At 47.6% G+C, this 13395-nt stretch overlaps 1 protein-coding gene across 1 annotated transcript in view; it reads right to left on the bottom strand.

The window, feature by feature from the left end:
* Positions 1 to 12839, bottom strand: part of OLAH (oleoyl-ACP hydrolase) — a 37636-nt gene extending 24797 nt beyond the window's left edge. Inside the window, exon 1 of the mRNA XM_077945853.1 lies at positions 12571 to 12839. The gene's annotated coding sequence lies outside the window, so the exon portion shown is untranslated. The remainder of the gene's footprint in view (positions 1 to 12570) is intronic.
* Between the last annotated feature and the right edge of the window lie 556 nt (positions 12840 to 13395).

Here is a 13395-nt window from a genome sequence, read left to right as displayed (position 1 = left end):
CCTACACCACAGCACAAACACATCTACTAAGCCGAGCCCCACACCACAACACAAATACATCTACTAAAAGCAGCTGGCAGTGGGTGTAGCTGTTCCTCTCAGTAACATCATGAACGGTAGTTATTGGAGACAGGCACTTTATAAAAGGTGGCCACAAAGGGGCCAAGAAGAAAGTTTATCTGTCTTCTGAGAAAGGTTGGCATGATGTGAAAATACCAGCTATGCCCATCATACCACACACTGGGAAAACCCTGGTCACAGGGACCCCATATGGCATACGATGGTGCTAAGGGTCATGTTTTTGAAGTAGGACTTGCTGCAGAAAGATGAAGTGGCATTTAAAACCTTCAAGCTAATTACTGGGAACTGTTCCAGGAAGAAACTGCCTGACCAGCTTCCTTGGAATGGATCCTATCTGTAACCAAAATGTGGTTCATGGCCAAAAAATGGAAGCCCATGACTGAAGCTATGTAGACTTCAAGACTAAGGATAGTTATTTGCCCCATCTGATCTGTGTAGGTGTCCTTCTTACTGCTGCTTTAATAAATGAGCACAAACCAAGTAGTGGAAAATGACATTAGTTTATTCTGTTACAGTTCTGGAGGCCAGAAGTCTGAAACGGGTCTTATTTGGTAAAAACAAGGTGTGGTTTCTTCTGGAAAGTCTAGGCAGAGAATCTGTTATCCTGTCCTTTCCAGATTCAAAAGGCTTTCTGCTTTCTCCAGCGTGGCTCCTTCCTCGCATCACTCAGACATTAGCTTTCATGATCACGTAACTTTCTCTAACTCTGACTCATCCAGTGCCCTTTTAGGAGAACCCTTATGATTACAGTGAACCCACCCTGAAAATTCAGTATAATCTCTGCATCTCAAGATATTTAACCTAATTACATCTGTAAGGTTTATTTTGTCACACAAGGTAACATATTCACAGGTTCCAGGGATGAGGATGTGGACATCTTTGGGGGGCAATTATTCTGCCTATTACAGTGGGTTTAGTATCATCAGATATAGAAGACTGCTGTCTTAGTCTGCTGTCTTAGTCTGTTACTTAGTTTGTCACCATGACAGAATACGTGTGAGGGGATAATGTATAAACAATTCAAATTTATTTGGCTCATGGTTCTGGAGGCTGGGAAGTCCAAGAGCATGGCACTGGAATCTGGTGAGGGCTTTTGTGCTGCATCTGATCCCATAAAGGAAGGCAGGGGGCAAGAGAGCACAATAGCATGAGCAAGAAGGGACTGAAGTCTTTTTTTGTTTGTTTGTTTTTTGAGATGGAGTCTTGCTTTGTCACCCAGGCTGGAGTGCAGTGGCGCAATCTCAGCTCATGGCAACCTCCACCTCTCTTATGTTGGCCAGAACTTCTGAACTCAGGTGATCCACCCACCTTGGGCTCTCAAAGAGTTGGTGAGAGGTGACAACGTGCTAGCAGCACTCACTTGCTCTTGGTGCACTTGAGGAACCCTTCAACACACCGCTGCACTGTGGGAGCCCCTCTCTGGACTGGTTGAGTCTGGAGCCAGCTCCCTCTACTTGCGGGGAGGTGTGGAGGGAGATGAGCAGGTGGGAAGTGGGGCTGCATGTGGTGCTCGTGGGGCTGCATGTGGTGCTCGTGGGCCAGTGCAAGTGCCAGGTGGGCATGGGCTCAGCAGGCCCTGCACTTGGAGTAGCCAGCAGGCACTGCCGGCTTTGGGCAGTGAGAGGCTTAGCACCTAGGTCAGCAGCTGCGGCGGGTGCGCCGGGTCCCCCAGCACTGCTGGCCCGATGACGCCATGCTCGATTTCTTGCTGGGCCTCAGCCGCCTCCCCGCGGGGCAGGGCTTGGGACCTGCAGCCCACCATGCCTGAGCCCTGCCCTCTCCATGGGCTCCCGCACGGCCTGAGCCTCCCGGATGGGCTCCGACCCCTGCACCATGGCACCCAGTCCCATCCACCGCCCAAAGGCTGAGGAGTGCGGGCTTGCAGCGCGGGACTGGTGGGCAGCTCTGCCCGCAGCCCTGGCGTGGCATCCACTAGGTGAAGCCAGCTGGGCTCCTGAGTCGGGTGGGGATTTGGAGAACTTTTATGTCTAGCTGCAGGATTGTAAATGCACCAATCAGTGCTCTGTGTTTAGCTCAAGGTTTGTAAATGCACCAATCAGTGCTCTGTGTCTAGCGAATCTAGTGGGGACTTGGAGAACTTTTATGTCTAGCTAAAGGATTGTAAAACAGCACTCTGTGCCTAGCTCATGGACTGTAAATGCACCAATCAGGACTCTGTCAAAATGGACCAATCGGCTCTCTGTAAAATGGACCAATCAGCAGGATATAGGTGGGGTTCAGATAAGGGAATCAAAGCAGGCTGCCTGAGCCAGCAGTGGCTGGCTCTAAAATAACTAGAAGAGTATAATTTGATTGTCTGTAACACAAAGGATAAATGTTTGAGAGGATGGATACCCCATTCTCCATGATACTATTTTACATTGCATGCCTGTATTAAAACATCTCATGGGCTGGGCGTGGTGGCTGATGCCTGTAATCCCAGCATTTCAGAAGGCTGAGGCAGGTGGATTGCCTAAGGTCAGGAGTTCCAGACCAGCCTGGCTAAGATAGTGAAACCCTGTCTCTACTAAAAATACAAAATATTAGCTGGGCATGGTGGTGGGTGCCTGTAATCCCAGCTACTCGGGAGGCTGAGGCAGGAGAATCGCTTGAACCCAGGAGGCGGAGGTTACAGTGAGCTGAGATCGTGCCATTGCACGCCAGCCTGGGCAAAAACAGCGAAACTCCATTTCAAAAGAATAAAGAAAAATACCGTGTGTATTTGTTGTATCTGTGCCTGGTACCATTCAAGGGTCGGGAGTTGTGGATACTCTCCTCAAACTCAGTGACCAACTCACTGAAAGTCAGTGGTTTGCAGGTGAAGAGTGTAGGCTAGAGTCCTGAGAATCACTGGCATGTAAACACCAAGCAGAAAAAGAGAAGCTGAAAGAAGAGTTAGATGGGGATGCCAGGGAAGTAGGAGCACAAAGAGGTAACTGGGCCTCTCAGGAAGAGCCAGGAGGATACCAACGGGTCAAAGGTGTGGTCCAGGTGCGATTGCTCACACCTGGAATCCCAGCACTTTGGGAGGCCGAGGTGGGTGGATCACCTGAGGTCAGGAGTTTGAGACCAGCCTGGCCAACGTGGTGAAACCCCGTCTTTACTAAAAATACACAAATGAGCCAGATGTCGTGGTGCATGCCTGTAATCCCAGCTACATAGGAGGCTGAAGCAGGAGAATCGCTTGAACCAAAGAGGTGGAGTTTGCAGTGAGCCGAGATCATGCCACTGCACTCCAGCCTGGGCCACAGAGTGAAACTCCGTCAAAAAAAAGAAAAAAAAAGGTGTGGAATGCTTCTAAGAGATCAGAGAAGACAAGAACTGAAAGTATCCTATCATGCTGGTGACAATGGGTTAATTCTAATGCAGGAAAGAGAAGCTTCGGGTACTTCTCTTTGCTTGTGGGAAAAGCACAGTAGCCTGGGAGCCCCTCTGGGGTTTGCTGCTGAAATTGGGGCGAACCCACTCTACTCAATAGGGGATTTGGGCTGAGCACCAACGTTGTTTGCTATCTTCAACAGAGAAGCCTTGGGAGCCCCATGGGAGTAGAGTGAGCTGGCCAGGTAAACTGATCCGATGAGTAATCTGATGGTTGAGGTAGGGAGAGAGTGCTTAACAGGGAGGCAGGATTGAGGAAAATTAAAAAGAGAGAAAGGGATGGTTTGAGACCATCCCTTTGAGATGGAGCAAAGTCCTGGAGTAGAAAGAGGATTTTTGTAATAATCACCGATTTTCTATCCTGCTAGATGGTAAGCTCTTTGAGTGTGGAGGCTTTGGTGGTTTTGTTCATCCTTTTTTCCTACCATGCAAGAATGAACAAGGAATTCCTATCATGCGGAATGAACAATAAATGAATGAATAGGAGTAGAAGACGGGGTAGCGGTTATCGCTAAAAAGGCATAATGAAACTTGTTCATCTAGGATGGGGGGAAAGGAAGAAAGGAAGGAGCGATGCTATAGAGATATTTTGAAGCTGAAGCAGAAGAGGTTAGAGTTTACACAGATGGCTTCTTTTCCCAGGGAGGTAGGAGAGATCACTGGGCAATTATGGGATGACTGGTGATTAGGATGAAGTTGGAATGGTCAATAGTGGGAGCAACTGGAAAGGCTAAATCCACAGGTGCCAATAGCTGTCACTGAAATCTGTATCTTTCACCACTGGTGTCAGCCAGCTTTCTTGATCTTCTGTAGCAACGAGTATAGGCTCAGAAACAAAGATGGTGGACAGATGGGTTGGCCCAAGCATGAGAACTGGCAGGTTGGAAGGACAGAAACTAACGGGGAAGGAAAATCGAGGGCACCCCATAAAGAGAAAGGGTGTAATGGGATTATGACTGGGGAGTGACAAAGAGACAGCAGGAGAGGGCTCCACTTTCAGGGAAAAAGAGGCCCCAGGATGGGAAGTTGTGATGAGGACAGAGAGTAAGTCCATAGGAAAGAAGGAATGGGTCATGGGGAAAGTGTTTGATGGCTGCATTGGAAAGGTGAAATTTCAATGTCTGAGACTTAGGAGGTGAGACCACTCTAAAAGACCACCCAAGCACGGGCTCTTGTGGGGACTGTGAGGTTCAGGGGTTCAGAAGCAAAGTGAACTAAAGACAGCGGGAAGTATACCTACCTTGGCACAGGTGACCTTTTTGGTTCCTCATAAGATGAGGATCAGTTTTGCTTAACAAATCATCATAAGTGATGCCCTTCTTCTTAGGGGATACAGTGACTTCTCCCTGTGGGGTCTTGTCTTCCAAACTGACAACTGCACAGTCTTGCTGTTGGCCAGATCCTAAAATGTTGCCTTCTTCCGGCGGAGTCTTGGCTAAAATACAGACAGGCCTCTTTCTAGCAGTAGCTGCCCGTATGCTTAGAGTGAGTAAAGATACAATCATGGGGAAAGGGTGCTAGTGCAGCATCTTAAAAGTCACCTACAAGTGCAATCTTCTCTTTTTTTGTTTTTTTTTGGAGGCAAAGTTTTGCTCTTATTGCCCAAACTGTAGTGCAGTGGCACGATCTCGGCTCACCGCAACCTCCGCCTCCCAGGTTCAAGTGATTATCCTGCCTCAGCCTCCCAAGTAGCTGGGATTATAGGCATGCATCGCCACACCCAGCTAATTTTGTATTTTTAGTAGGGATGAGGTTTCACCGTATTGGCCAGGCTGGTCTCAAACTCCTGACCTCCGGTGATCTACCTGCCTTGGCCTCCCAAAGTGCTGGGATTACAGGCATGAACCATGGCACCTAGCCACACATGCAATCTTCTAGGAGATTTTTAAACTAGCTTTTCTTTGAGTTGCAATTCCATTTTTTTTTTTTTTTTTTTAGAGAGACATAGTCTTGCTCTGTCACCCAGAATGGCATGCAGTGGTGCTATCATAGCTCACTGCAGCTTCAACTTCCCAGGCTCAAGCAATCTTCCCACCTCAGCCTCCCAAGTAACTAGGACTAGAGGTGCACACCACCACACGTGCCTAATTCTAAAAATTTCTTTTTGGAGATGAGGGTCTGTCTATGTTGCCCAGGCTGGTCTCAAATTCCTGACTTCAAGCAGTTCTCCTGCCTTAGCTTCCCAAAGTGCTATTATTATAAGTGTGAACCACCGCACCCAGCCTGAGGTGCAATTCCCAGTCAAGATGCTGAATATATTTGCAAGAATTCAGGGCAATACTGGTACTAACAGCCCAAATGACTGCTCCATGCTCTTGGAACCTGTATTTCATCAATTCTCCCACATGCCCTCCCAGTGAGTTTTAACACATCCCTGCTGTTTCCCCTGCAATGTCTCTGCATTACTCCATTTTCATGCTGCTAAGAAAGACATACCCAAGACTGGGTAATCTATACTGGAAAAGGGTTTCATGGACTTACAGTGCCACATGGCTGGGGAGGCCTCACAATCATGGTGGAAGGCAAAGAGAAGCAAGTCATGTCTTACATGGATGGCAGCAGACAGAGAGAGAGTTTGCACAGGGGAACTCCCGTTTTTAAAACCATCAGATCTCATGAGACTCATTCACTAGCACAAAAATAGTGCAGGAAAGACCCACCCCTTGATTCAGCCACCTCTCACCGGGTTTCTCCCATAACACGTGGGAATTGTGGGAGTTACAATTCAAGATCAGATTTCGGTGGGGACACAGTATCATTCCACTCTGGACCCCTCCCAAATCTTATGTCCTCATATTTCAAAACCAGTCATGCCTTCCTAACAGTCCCCCAAAGTCTTAACTCATTTCAGCATTAACTCAGAAGTCCACAGTCCAACATCTCATCTGAGACAAGGCAAGTCTATCAGCCTTCAGCCTATCAGCCGTAAACTCAAAAGCAAGTTAGTTACTTCCTAGATACAATGGGGTACAGGCATTGGGTAAATACAGCCATTCCAAATGGGAGAAATTGGCCAAAACAAAGGGGCTACAGGCCTCATGCAAGTCCAAAATCCAACAGGGCGGTCAAATCTTAAAACTCCAAAATGATCTCCTTTGATGCCGTGTCTTGCATCCAGGTCACACTAATGCAAGAAGTGGGTTCCCAGGGTGTTGGGCACCCTCCAACCCCACTCAAATTGCCCAAGACTCACAAGCACCTGCAGTCTGCCCCGAGGGCTGGGGCAGGGCTTTTCCTGGTTCATCCTGGCAGCATTCCTGGCCTGTGGCTCTTTGTGTTGGCGATACAGAGGACACTGGGCTATTCTTATTTCTGGCTGAAGTTGCTGCCAGTTACATAAAGAACAGTGCTTACATTGATAAGGCTGTGAAAGTTTAATGTCTCCCATCCCCATATGTAGAGAATTCAGGCTAAGTTCTACCAGCAATATAAGATTTCCTATACTGTTCCTTCATCCCACTCAGACATTCTGCCACCTGTGGATAGTGCACAAGAAATGCTCGTATTTCATCTAGGAAGCCATCCAGCTATGGGTTAGGCCCCTGATGTGATGTGCCTGGCCTCCACAGTTACAACTAGTGACTTACACTTTTTTTTTATATATAGAATCTCGCTCTGTCACCCAGGCTGGAGTGCAGTGGTGTGATCTCAGCTCACGGCAACCTCCACCCCCCAGGTTCAAGTGATTCTCCTGCCTTTGCCTCCTGAGTAGCTGGGATTACAGGAGCTCACCACCACGCCTGGCCAACTTTTGCATTTTTAGTAGAGATGGGTTTCACCACGTTGGCCAGGCTGGTCTCAAACTCCTGACCTCAGGCGATCTGCCTGCCTTAGCCTCCCAAAGTGCGAGGATTACAGGTGTGAGCCACCGCAGCCGGCTTCTAAGATAATAATTCTTTAAAGTTAGAAATAAAAGTATTAAAAACTGTTCCGTATATCTCTATTGCCTTATTAGCCATAGCTCTTTGTTTTCTTGTTTTAGTGGATGCTGTTGGATTTACAATATGCACTTTTTGTTGTTGTTGTTAATGTTATGTGCAGTTGTAGTTTTGCTGCGGCTTATTTCAAGACTGTTTGTTTGCTCGTTTCTTTGTTGATTTATTTATTTTGAGACACACTCTCGCCCTGTCTCCCAGGCTGAAGTGCAGTGGCATGATCTTGACTCACTGCAACCTCTACCTCCCAGCTTCAAGTGATTCTCCCACCTCAGCCTCCCAAGTATCTGGGATTACAGGCACGTGCCACCACACTTGGCTAATTTTTGTATTTTTCATAGAGATGGGGTTTCACCATGTTGGTCAGGCTGGTCTCAAACTCCTGACCTTGTGATCTGCCCGCCTCAGCCTCCCAGTGTTGTGATTACAGACGTGAACCACCGTGCCTGGCCTACAGGCCTGCTTTTAAAAATTCTTGCTTTTAAAAATTCTGAGAGGATATAATCCTAGAACATTGGGAGGCCGAGGAGGGAGTATTGCTTGACCCCAGGATTTCGAGACCAACCTAGGCAACATAACAAGGCCCCCCAGTCCCTACAAAAAATTTTAAAAATTAGGCACAGTGTTGTGAACCTGTAGTCCCAGCTACTCAGGAGGCAAAGGATGGGAGGATGACTTGAGCCCAGGTGTTTGAGGCTGCATTGAGCTGTGATTGTGGCACTGCACTCCAGCATGGGCAAGAGTGAGATCCTGTCTCTCTTTTTTAGGGGGATGGAGTCTTATTCTTGTTGCCCAGGCTGGAGTGCAGTGGCACAATCTCAGCTCACTGCAACCTCCATCTCTCAGGTTCAGCAAATCTCCTGCCTCAGCCTCCCAAATCGCTGGGATTACAGGCACCCACCAACAGGCCCAGCTAATTTTTGTATTTTTAGTAGAGATGGGGTTTCGCCATTTTGCCCAGGCTGGTCTCAAACCCCTGACCTCAAGTGATCCACCCACCTTGGCCTCCCAAAGTGCTAGGATTACAGGCATGAGTCACCACGCCTGGCCCCATCTTTAAAAAATAAATAAATAAAAATTCTTAGAGGATTTGACATCCAGGAAATAGCTGTAACCACAATTCAATGTAAAGGCAATAATGTAACTTAAATGTACAGTTAATCAGCGTCTGGGCCAGGACCCTCTTAGCAGGGCTGTGCAGTTTCCTTTGCTGGTTTCTCATTGCAGGCATATACAGCTGTAGGGAGGTGGGCTAACATCTAGAATCACTCAGGTCCTGGTAGGCCATGGGTAAACCACACACTTCTGGGCCTGGGTTTTTTCAGCTGCCTCCGAGATTGGTGTGAGATTCAGTAAGAACATGAACAATGAAAGGAGAGAGTCGACAATGTCGGGCTACAAAACCTCAGGCTCTTTGTGTTCCATGCTCTGTGATTTGGTCATTTTCTAAGGTGGAAATGGCGCGCCTCCCTTTCTCCCCAAGAGCCAGGTCTATCTCTGTGCTTCCTCGTGGTGTCCCAATGCAGAGCCCCGAGAAGAAAGCATAAAATGCTTTTGACTGGGAAGAAAACCTGGAGCACAGGAGGTGGTGCTTGATATAGTTTGGGTATTTGTCCCCACCCAAATCTCATGTTGAAATGTCATCCCCACTGCTGGAGGTGGGGCCTGGTGGGAGGTGTTTGGGTCAAGGGGGCAGATCCCACATGGCTTGGTGCTGTCTTAGAGATGGTGAGTTCTCGTGAGATCTGGTTGTTTGAAAGCTATGGCACCTCCCTATCCAGCTTTTTCTCTTGCTCCTGCTTTCGCTGTGTGACACGCGCCTGTTCCTACTTTACCTTCCCCCACGAGTCGAGGCTTCCGGAGGCCTCTGTAGAAGCAGATGCCAGAGCTATCCTTCCTGTATAGCCTGCAGAACCAGGAGCCAATGAGCCTCTTTTCTGATAAATTACCCGATCACAGGTATTTCTTTATAGCAAAGCAAGAACAGCCAAATACAGTGCTGTTTGGCACCAGCCTCGGGATTTAGAAGTCACACTCTGAATATGCCAGGCTTTCTCTGGTCTGTGGCTTCCTTTTCTCTAACTTTGCTTCTCTGTGCTCCTAGAATGCCTCTTCCCACTCACCACTGCCTTCTCTGCTAACAAACTCCTACTTCTGGGAGTTGAGTGAACAACCCCAGGCTTTTAACTCTCAGTGCCTGTAATCCCAGCACTTTGGGAGGCCGAGATGGATGGACCACAAGGTCAGGAGTTTGTGACCAACCTGGCCAACATGGCGAAACCCTGCCTCTACTAAAAATACAAAAATTAGCAGGGCCTGGTGGCGCGCATCTGTAATCCCAGCTACTCGGGAAGCTGAGGCAGGAGAATCGCTTGAACCTGGGAGGTGGAGGTTGCAGTGAGCCGAGATCGTGCCACTGCATGCCAGCCTGGGCAACAAGAGCAAGACCCTGTCTCAAAAAAAAGAAAAGAAAAAATGAAAACTGTCTACCCTACAGTCTTTTTTTTTTGAGACGGAGTCTCGCTCTGTTCCCCAGGCTGGAGTGCAGTGGCGCGATCTCGGCTCACTGCAAGCTCCGCCTCCCGGGATCATGCCATTCTCCTGCCTCAGCCTCCTGAGTAGCTGGGACTACAGGCGCCCGCCACAGCGCCCGGCTAATTTTTTTTTGTATTTTTAGTAGAGACGAGGTTTCACCGTGGTCTCGATCTCCTGACCTTGTGATCCGCCCGTCTTGGCCTCCCAAAGTGCTGGGATTACAGGTGTGAGCCACTGCGCTCAGCCAACCCTACAGTCTTATGCTTCTTTATGGGCTGTTCAAGATACTCTCTGGTTTTACCATAGGCCACAGTGGAACCCACTGTGAGCTCCCAAGACCATAACTGATTAGTCCATCACACGGCAAACCTGCAAGAACAAAGTGGCCGGGCCATAGACCACTTCCAGCCTCAGCGCACCCTGCAAAGGGACAATCTTCTCTCGTCATCATCTGGGTCCTACTGTGAAGGCCTCAGATCCCAGTAGGGCCTTGTCCTTCCTTCTTCATTGTATTTCCTTTTGGAATTCCTTGGTATCCTTTCTTGCCCATCAAAGAAGTTCTAATAATGTTCAAAAAGGGTGGAGTCGGCTGGGCGCAGTGGCTCACTCCTGTAATCCCAGTACTTTGGGAGGCCGAGGTGGGCGGATCACCTGAGGTCAGGAGTTCAAGGTCAGCCTGGGCAACATGGCCCCATCTCTACTAAAAATACAAAAATTAACCTGGCATGGTGGCGGGTGCCTGTAATCCCAGCTACTCGGAAGGCTGAGGTAGGAGAATTGCTTGAACCCAGAAGAATTGCTTGAACCTGGGAGGTGGAGGTTGCAGTGAGCCAAGATCATGCCACTGCACTCCAGCCTGGGTGACAGAGCGAGACTCTGTCTTAAAAAAAAAAAGCGGGGGGGGGGGTGGAGTCTGCCCTTTCCTCTAGGAGGTTCCTTCCCCCACCTCTTTCTCTCCTGGAGTTTCCATCTCCACCTGGCAGAGCTGATTCTTTTGCTAAAGTTCCTCTTAACCCATCTGTCTCTTTTCCCTCCTTCTTCTCCTACTTTTCTCCCTACCTGCTATGGTTTGAACATTTGTCTCCTTCAAAACTCATGTTGAAAGTTAATTGCTTTTGTACTATTAAGAGATAGGACCCTTGGAAAAACGATTAGACGGTGAGGGCTCTGCCTTCATGGGTGGGATTAACGCCATTATAAAAGGGTCAGTTCAGCCCCTTCCTGCCCTCTCTCTTTTTGCCCTTTCATCTTCCACCCTATGAAGACAAAGATAAAGCCTTCTTCCCATCTGGAGGATGCACATTCAATGTGCCATCTTGCAATGAGAATGCCCAGACTGCTGGTACCTTGATACTGGACTTCCCAGCCTTCAAAACTGTGAGCCAATCAATTTCTGTTCATTATAAATTACCCAGTCTTGGGTAACCTGCTATAGCAGCACAGACTAAGACATCACCTCTTCTCTCCGCCTTCTCTTCCTCTTCTTTTTTCTTCTCCTCCCCCTCTTCTTCTTTTTATTCTCCTCTCTCCTCCTTCTCTTCTTTTTCTCTCCCTATCCAATCCCTCCCTTGCACTCTCTTACTACATATATTGCAAATAATGATAAGAAAGGAAATGATCTTGCTGATATGCCTAGATTTTAAGTCATCAAAGGATTTGCCCTTTACAGTCACCCATTATCTCAATTAAGTCAGTCCAGAAATTCAAATACGTGCCTTAAAAATTAGGGAACCATGGATTTCTAGTCATTTTTTCCTACTAGTTATAAAATCCACAATCAGTAAAATTGCTACATGAGTTAAATACTTTTTATTGGCTAGGCCGTGGCGGTTCATGCCTGTAATTCTAGCACTTTGGGAGGCTGAGGCGGGTGGATCGCTTTAGGTCAGGAGTTCGAGACCAGCCTGGCCAACATGGTGAAACCCCCACCTCTACTAAAAAAAAAAAAAAAAAAAAAAAGATTAGCTTGGTGTGGTGGCGGGCACCTGTAATCCCAGCTCCTCGGGATACTGAGGCACGAGAATCATTTGAACCTGGTAGGTGGAGCCAAGATTGTGCCACTGCACTCCAGCCTGGGCTACAAAGTAAGACTGTATTTAAAAAAAACAAAAAACAAAAAGCTTCTCTTTATTGATAGGCATCAGAATTAAGGAAGTTGCTTTTTGTTGGAGGCAGAAATATGGGGCCAGATTTCGTTACCATACTTCTCTGAATTTAACAACCTTCTGATTTTGTTTCCTTCTGAGAAACATTTGGGAAATCACCTCCTGGGCCAAGAATAAAGCAATAGTGAGAAATGTAATGCACGTAGCACTTTGAAAAACAAGTTATAGAATTCCCTGTGGGATGTTTTTCTTTTCTTTCTTTTGAAACTGAGTCTCACTCTGTCGCCCAGGCTGGAGTGCAGTGGTGTGATCTCAGTTCACTGAAACCTTTGCCTCCTGGGTTCAAGTGATTCGCCTGCCCCTCTCTCAAGTAGCTGGGACTAGAGGAGCCCTCCACCATGCCCAGCTCATTTTTCTTTTCTTTTTTTTTTTTGTATTTTTAGTAGCAATGGGCTGTATTAGGGTTCTCTAGAGGGACAGAACTAATAGGATAGATGTATGTATAAAGGAGAGTTTATTAAGAAGAATTGACTCACATGTGACAAGGCGAGGTCTCACAATAGGCCGTCTGCAAGCTGAGGAGCAAGGAAGCCGGTCCGAGTCCCAAAACTGAAGAACTTGGAGTCTGATGTTCAAGGGCAGGAAGCCTCCAGCACGGGAGAAAGATGGAGTCTCGGAGGCTAGGCCAGTCTAGCCTTTTCACATTTTTCTGCCTGCTTATATTCTAGCCACACTGGTAGCCGATTAGATGGTGCTCACCCAGATTGAGGGTGAGTCTGCCTTTCCCAATTCACTGATTTGCCTGTTAATCTCCTTTGTCAACACCCTCACAGACACAGCCAGGAACAATACTTTGCATACTTCAATCCGGTCAAGTTGACACTCAGTATTAATAATAACATGAAGTTTCACTGTGTTACCCAGTCTGGTCTCAAATTCCTGACCTCAGGTGTTCCGCCTGCCTCGGCCTCCCACAGTGCTGGGATTAGAGGCCTGAGCCACCGCGCCCAGCCTGAATGTTCTTTTGAGCATGTATCACTTCCGAATGAAAGAAAAAAGTGTCTTTTTCCAGTTCTTTCTGATAAGAAATTCATCTTCCCTTTAATAGGGCTCTATTGAAGTTTTAATAACAGAATTGTCTTTTGTTAGTAATGAGTAGAACGGATGATCTATTCATTTGCTTATTTACCCACCCATGCTAGTACAACAGCACTAAGGGATCCAAAGGCATGGTAGGTTTCTGCCTCTGTGAGCTCCTAATCTGGGGGAAGGTATAAGAAAACGGACTTTTTCCGGGCACGGTGGCTCATGCCTGTAATCCCAGCACTTTGGGAGGCCGAATCAGGTGGATCACTTGAGGT

The sequence above is a fragment of the Macaca mulatta genome, chromosome 9 (assembly GCF_049350105.2).
Source record: "Macaca mulatta isolate MMU2019108-1 chromosome 9, T2T-MMU8v2.0, whole genome shotgun sequence".
Classification (NCBI taxonomy): Eukaryota; Metazoa; Chordata; class Mammalia; order Primates; family Cercopithecidae; genus Macaca; species Macaca mulatta.
The sequence above is the reverse complement of the archived record's forward strand: the minus strand, read 5'-3'. Positions and strand labels throughout refer to the sequence as shown.